Here is a 7,428-nt window from a genome sequence, read left to right as displayed (position 1 = left end):
CCCACTCCTGTCCCCATGGCAGTTGGGATGTCCCTGTGCTGGCATTTACCTGTCCCCACTCCTGTCCCCATGGCAGTTGGGATGTCCCTGTGCTGGCATTAACCTGTCCCCTCGTCCCCTGGCAATTGGGATGTCCCTGTGCTGGCATTAACCTGTCCCCACTCCTGTCCCCGTGGTGATTGGGATGTCCCTGTGCTGGCATTCTCCTGTCCCCGTGGCAATGGGGATGTCCCTGCGCTGGCATTTCCCCAGGGGTGCCAGCACAGGGACAGGGACACGGCTCTGCCCCGGGGCTGCCAGTGGCTAACGGGTGCATTTCCTTGGGCTGGTTTTGCCCCAGGGAATTGCAAATGGCAATCCTGATCTGGAGGGTGCAGCTGGTATGAGCCCTGCCCCAGCCCGTGTTCAGCCCAGGGAGCAATTAAAAAGGGGTTAATTACCTCCCTGAGTGACACTGGGACAGTGCCACCTGTCCTGTCCCATCCCTGTCCTTATCCCCATTGGGATGGGAACATTCTCAGGGCAGGCCTAGGAACACCAGAGGTTGGTGGCCTACCACAGTCCCCACCCCTGCATCCCACCACCCCCCCGGGAGGCCGTGGCCTCACCTGGCTCCAGGTAAAGGCTGAACCCCCCAGGTGCCCTGCAGGAGCTCCAGGTGGGTTTGCAGAGGCTGAACCCCCCAGGTGCCCTGCAGGAGCTCCAGGTGGGTTTGTGGGGGGCTGAAGCCCTCCTGCAGGAGCTCCAGGTGGGTTTGTAGGGGCTGAACCCCTCCTGCAGAAGCTCCAGGTGGGTTTGCAGAGGCTGAACCCCTCCTGCAGGAGCTCCAGGTGGGTTTGTAGGGGCTGAACCCCCCCTGCAGGAGCTCCAGGTGCCCTGCAGAGCTCCAGGTGGGTTTGTGGGGGCTGAACCCCCCAGGTGCCCTGCAGGAGCTCCAGGTGGGTTTGTGGGGGCTGAACCCCCCCTGCAGGAGCTCCAGGTGGGTTTGTGTGGGCTGAACCCCCCCTGCAGGAGCTCCAGGTGGGTTTGCAGAGGTTGAACCCCTCCTGCAGGAGCTCCAGGTGGGTCTGTAGGGGTTGAACCCCCCAGGTGCCCTGCAGGAGCTCCAGGTGGGTCTGTAGAGGCTGAACCCCCCCTGCAGGAGCTCCAGGTGGGTTTGTAGGGGCTGAACCCCCCAGGTGCCCTGCAGGAGCTCCAGGTGGGTTTGTGGGGGCTGAACCCCTCCTGCAGGAGCTCCAGGTGGGTTTGTAGGGGCTGAACCCCCCAGGTGCCCTGCAGGAGCTCCAGGTGGGTTTGTAGGGGCTGAACCCCTCCTGCAGGAGCTCCAGGTGGGTTTGTAGGGGCTGACCCCCCAGTGCCTGCAGAGCTCCGTGGTTTGCAGAGCTAACCCTCCTGCAGGAGCTCCAGGGTTTGTAGGGCTGAACCCCCCAGGTGCCCTGCAGAGCTCCAGGTGGGTTTGTGGGGGCTGAACCCCCCCTGCAGGAGCTCCAGGTGGGTTTGTAGAGGTTGAACCCCCCAGGTGCCCTGCAGGAGCTCCAGGTGGGTTTGTGGGGGCTGAACCCCCCAGGTGCCCTGCAGGGAGACCCTGGGGGCTGCACCCCTCTGTTCCACGGGCGGGCAGGGACAGAGGCAGGAGCAGTGACCAGCGCGGGGGTGGCAGTGGCACTGGGGGGGTCCTGGCAGGGAGCAGCACGCAGAGCCATCGGCAGTGTCCTTTCGGGTGTTATTTTTGTTTCGAAGCCTGCCGTGCGAGGCGGAGCCGGGTGGGACGGGGCTGGTCACACACCGAGGGAACATGCAATGGCCCGAGGGCAGAGCCCGCGGAGAGGCCTCGGGACAGCTCCCGGTGCTGGCTCCCGGCGGAGGTGGCGGAGATCGGTCACAGTCGCACGATGGTGATGGATGGGCTGGAACTGCCTCTTCTGAGGGGGGAGACGTCCCTCGATGGCAGGAGCAACCGCCGAGCCTGCGGCACCAGGAACGCCGTCAGGGTCTGCAGAGATCCCGCAGAGACCCTGCTGAGATCCCGCAGAGATCCCACAGAAATCCCGCAGAAATCCTGCCGAGATCCCACAGAGATCCCACAGAAATCCCGCAGAAATCCTGCCGAGATCCCACAGAGATCCCGCAGAAATCCTGCCAAGATCTCACAGAAATTCCACCGAGATCCCACTGAGATCCCACAGAAACCCCCCAGAGATCCCACAGGAATCCCACAGAGATCCCACAGAAATCCCCCAGAGATCTCACAGAAATCCCCCAGAGATCTCACAGAAATCCCGCAGAGATCCCGCTGAGATCCTGCTGAGATTCCACAGAAATCCTACAGAGATTCCAGAGACCCTGCAGAGATCCCAGAGAAATCCTGAAGAATCCCTCAGAGATCCTGCAGAGATCCCACAGAAATCCCTCAGAGATCCTGCAGAGGTCCTGCAGAAACCCCACAGCAATCCCACAGTGACCCTGCAGAAATCCCCCAGGAATCCCTCAGAGATCCTGCACAAATCCTGCTGAGATTCCACAGAAATCCTGAAGAAATCCCTCAGAGATCCTGCAGAGACCCCACAGCAATCCCACAGTGATCCTGCAGAAATCCCATAGAAATCCCACAGAGACCCCACAGAGACCCTGCCTGGCCCCGGAGCCAGCAGTGCTGGGAACTGGGAGGGAACGGAGCCCCGGGAGGGGCTGGGGGAGCCGGGGAGGGAACGGGGCCCCGGGAGGGGCCGGGGGACCTGGGAAGGAGCTCAGCCTGGAGAAAAGGAGGCTCAGGGGGGACCTTGTGGCTCTGCACAACTCCCTGACAGGAGGGGACAGCCAGGGGGGGTCGGGCTCTGCTGCCAGGGGACAGGGACAGGACAAGGGGAAGTGGCCTCAGGCTGGCTGGGTGGATGTTGGGAACAATTCCCACCTGGAAAGGGCTGTCCTGCCCTGGCACAGCTGCCCAGGCAGGGTGGACTCCCCACCCCTGGAGGGTTTAAAGCCCTGTGGCTGTGGCACTTGGGGACAGGGCTCAGTGTGGCCTGGGCAGTGCTGGGGGTGGCTCTCTCGGTGTCCCAGAGAGCTTTTCCAGCTTTTCCAGCCCCGGTGGCTCCGTGAGCCCTGAGCCCCCTGGCCAAACCCCAGTGTGGCACCCACCAGAGTGTCCTGCTGAGCCCAGAACTGCTCCCCTCGGACCTGGGGACAGGAGGCTCCGGCTCCTGAGGCCAGGGCAGGTCCCCAGGTGAGGTCAGGGCTGGGGACACCCCATCCAGCAGGAGCCTCAGGGCCACCCCCTGGCCCTGGCACCGCGCACAGGACTGGGAGGAACTTGAGGAACTCAGAACCACTGAGGTTGGGAAAGACCTGGGGGTCCCCAAGTGCAATCCCCACCTTGTCCCCACCCTGAGTGACACCTGCAGGGATGGGCACTCCAAACTCCCTGGGCAGCCCTGCCGAGGCCTGAGCCCCCCTTTCCATGGGGAAATTCTCCCTGCTGGAAGAGCCACCACAGTGTAAAGGGATATTTTTGCTCTCCTTCTGTCTTTTCCCATCCTGGCTGGCTCCTCTCCCTCATTTCTCATGGTCTCTCATTCATTCTCTCATGGGCTGGAGGCCCCTCTGGGCTCTGGGGAGGGGGACTGGGGCTCCTCCTATCCCACCCAGCTCTGGGCTGGCAGGGTCACACGTGTCCCTTTCAGGGTGAGGAAAAGCCTCCCTCGGGCACCTCCAGCTGCCCGTGGTGCCTCCCCCTCCGCCGCTGCAATTTCACTCCTTCTTCAGTTACCAGATTGTTTCCCAGATCGGGCAGGACTTGAATTTCTGATGTACAAAGTGTCAGAAGGGCTCCCGAGCCCCTCTGGGGCTCTCTCCTTGCGCTGCTGGGAGGTGGGGAAAGGGCAAATCCCTTTTTTCCCTTTGCAGAGGGTGTTTGCTGGGAGCTGCTGCTGCTGGGATTATCCCACACAATCCCGCTCTGGATCCACCCCTGATTCTCCCCGCCCTTGGGCAGGGGATCAGGGAAAGGTGGAAGGCTTTCTCCTGCCACCACCAGGGAGAGGGAAGAGGGGCCAGAGGAAGGTCCCTGCTGTCCCCATGCCCTGCTGGGCCCCTCTGGGTGCATCCAGGGGAGGATTTTCTGCCTCCTGCCCACTGGCAGTGGTGATGGGCATGATGGCAAACTTCCAGAGAGCCTGGAAACCCGAGCCTGCTCCTCGCAGCCTTTCAGGTGGGGGAGATAAGGATCTCCCTGGAGACGCTCCAGGCTCCAGCCCTGCCCCTCCCGCTCTCCCTGCACCTGTCGGTCTGTCCATCTGCTGTGCCTGGCTGTTAACCCACAGCCCTGCCTTTCTGGGGGCACACAATGTGGTTTTGGTCTGTCTGCACGGGGTCCATCCCCACGGGCTCCTGTTTCCTCTCCTCACAGAAGGGACAATCAAATGGGAGATGAGGCTGGCAGAGCTGGAGGTGATGGCGTTTTCCCACCCTGGGGAGAGCTCAGAGCCCCTGGCAGGGCCTGGAGGGGCTCCAGGAGAGCTGAGAGGGACTGGGGACAAGGGACAGAGGGACAGGAGCAGGGAATGGCTCCCAGTGCCAGAGGGCAGGGCTGGGTGGGATCTTGGGAATTGGGAATTGTTGGGTGCCCACAGGGTGGCCAGAGCAGCTGTGGCTGCCCCTGGATCCCTGGCAGTGCCCAAGGCCAGGCTGGACACTGGGACACCCTGGGACAGTGGAGGTGTCCCTGCCATGGCAGGGATGGCACTGGATGGGCTTTACGGTCCCTTCCCACCCAACCCATTCCATAATTCCGTGGAAAACATCCTTCTGAGCACTGCAGAGGGATGGGCAGGTGGGACCGTCCTGGTGCAGAAACAGGACAAGAGCAGGAGGTGACAGGAGCCCCAGGAGGTGACAGGAGCCCCAGAGGTGCCAGGAGCCCCAGGAGGTGCCAGCAGCCCCAGGAGGTGCCAGCCAGCAGCCCCAGGAGGTGCTGGAGGTGGGACAGGTGTCCATCCTTACCTGAGCTGCTGTCCAGCCTGCGGCCCCTCCTAGCCTGCAAAGAGGGAAGAGCAGGTTAGCACGGGGAGCCTTTCCTGTCCCACAGGGTGAGGCTCTGTCCCCTGCTGCAGGGGGACAGAATTCCCTTTATTCCTGCCCCTTGTCTTCTCCCCAGGCACCACTGAGAAGAAAGATCCTGCCTCAGTTTCCCTGAGTCCCCCAACAGTGTGAATAACTGATCCCAGTGCCCTCGGCCCCTCCAGGTGTCACCTCTGTGGCTGTCATGGTCCCTCCCTGTCCCTGCTGTCCTGGGCAGCTCAGCTGGACCCAGGGTGGCCTCTCTGGTGCCAGGCACAGGGGCAGGACTGTCCCCTCCTCGCCAGGAATGCCAGCCCAGGAGCCACAGGCCCTCCCAAGGACACGTCACTGCTGCTGGGTCACCTCGGTGTCCCCGTGCCAGGCTGTCCCTGCCCTGTGTGGGGGTGGCCCCAGCCTGTCCTGGCAGCTGGGCACGTGCCCAGGGCTCGGCCCTGTCCTTGCTGAGCTGCAGGAGGGTCTCACAGGGCACTTCTCCAGCCTGGGGAGGTCCCAGGGGCACAGCCACCACTGCCAGCTCGGTGTCACCCCAAACCTGCCCAGGGGATGCAGGACCAGGATGGGCAGGTGCATTCCATGGAATCCCAGAAGGACCTCAGAGCCCAGCCAGTGCCACCCCTGCCGTGGCAGGGACACCTCCCACTGTCCCAGGGTGTCCCAGTGTCCAGCCTGGCCTTGGGCACTGCCAGGGATCCAGGGGCAGCCCCAGCTGCTCTGGGCACCCTGTGCCAGGGCTGGAATTTCAAACTGGGTATTTTTGTCCAGGAAATGTAATGGATCAGAAAACTCTGCTGTTCCCACCTGGTTGAGCAGAACCCAGGTGTTTGGCCCCAGGGTTATAAAATCCAAATGGGCAGCAAGGAAGGGACAAGGACGTGTTGAGTCTCGGGTGACACTGTCCTGGGTCCACCTCCTGGCCCTAAGAGGAACGTGGTGCCAGGGGGAGAAGCAGCAGGACCAGGCCAGCTCCTGGCAGAGCTGGTCCCACCTGGGATGGCACCTGGCAGAGGGAAGGTGTGGGTAGAGCCAGGAGCCACAGGGGGAGCACAGGGAGCAGCACCAGGGCTGAGCTGCCATGGCGTGCCATCCCCAGGACGGGATGGAGAAGGCTCTGCCAGCTCCCAGCTGTGCCCTCCAGAGCCTGGAGAGCTCGGGGACACCTCTGGGGACACTGCTCTGTGATCCCAACCATGGGGGATGCAGCTGAGTGGGATTTGTTACACAAATCAAAGCAGGAAATGTGTGTGTGAGACAAATCCTCCTCCTGGAGGGTTTCATCCCCAAAGCCAGCCCTGCTCCATCGGAGGTCAGCCTCTCCAGCAGGGAGGGGGGCTGGGGGTCATTAATTGGGAATAAGATAAAAAAATAGCAGGGAAACAGGAAATTACTGCATGAAGAAACTTGTGAGGAAGCCCAGGGATGATGCTGTCCCTAGGAGTGGCTTTAAATCAAAAGAAGGTCGATTTGGAATGGATTTCAGGCAGGAGTTGTTCCCTGGGCCCTGGGGTGCCCCTGGATCCCTGGCAGTGCCCAAGCCAGGCTGGACAGGGCTGGGAGCAGCCTGGGACAGTGGGAGGGGTCCCTGCCGAGGCAGGGGTGGCACTGGGTGGGCTCTGAGGTCCCTTTCCCATGCAGACCACTCTGGGGTGACTCTCTGAATCGGTGGCAGAGGAGCCCTGTGAGGACCAGCCCCCGCCTTGGCCCGGGGGTGCAGGGGAGCACCTGAGCTGCTTTTTCCTCTCGTTCATCCCAGAAGGACAAGGCTGCTGGGCCAGGGCTGCTGCCAGAGCTGAACCCGGGGCTCTCTGAGGGCTCCCCAGCCCTGGAGCGTCCTGGCCACAGCTCCCTGCAGGTGGCCTGGCTCTGGTGTCACCCCTCCCCGCTGTCCCCTCGTCACGGGGTCTGGAGCAGCTCCCCCAGCCCCTGCACTTTCATATTGATCATTCCTTGATCTCCCTGCCAGAGGCTGACCTCACTGGCTCTGGGACTGCAATAAAGTGCTTTTCCCCTGGCAGGGACAGTATTTACATTCCACACCGAGGCTCTTGGACACGTCTGGGCTGGAGTAATGGGGAGAGTTTGTGTTCCATCTCTGCTCCATCCACCATCTGCCGTGCCTCAGCCTCCCCCGTCCCCGTTTCCCATGCCAGACACGACGCATATTTGGAAGAAGCCGTGCGGATCATCTGGTAAGCATCTCAAATATTCCAGTGATGAGGAACGTTCTGGGGCAGAGAGGGTCCTGAGACTCGGCCCTGCTCTGAAATCTCCTGTTTCAGCCCAAATGGAACGGCTGGGCAGGGGAACAGAGCACTCCAAACACCTGGGAGCTCTGCACCAGGCAGGGGATGGGAA

The 7,428-nt window shown here is 62.3% G+C and overlaps 1 long non-coding RNA gene across 1 annotated transcript; it reads right to left on the bottom strand.

The window, feature by feature from the left end:
• Positions 1–1,705: 1,705 nt before the first annotated feature.
• On the bottom strand, positions 1,706–5,668 carry LOC127059390 (uncharacterized). The gene is made up of 2 exons (XR_007777139.1): positions 4,999–5,668; positions 1,706–1,966 (listed from the first exon to the last, which is right to left on the bottom strand). It is a non-coding gene; the product is annotated as an uncharacterized LOC127059390 (long non-coding RNA).
• Positions 5,669–7,428: the final 1,760 nt, after the last annotated feature.

Source organism: Serinus canaria, chromosome 3, assembly GCF_022539315.1.
Source record: "Serinus canaria isolate serCan28SL12 chromosome 3, serCan2020, whole genome shotgun sequence".
NCBI lineage: Eukaryota > Metazoa > Chordata > Aves > Passeriformes > Fringillidae > Serinus > Serinus canaria.
This window is presented reverse-complemented; position numbering and strand designations above follow the sequence as displayed.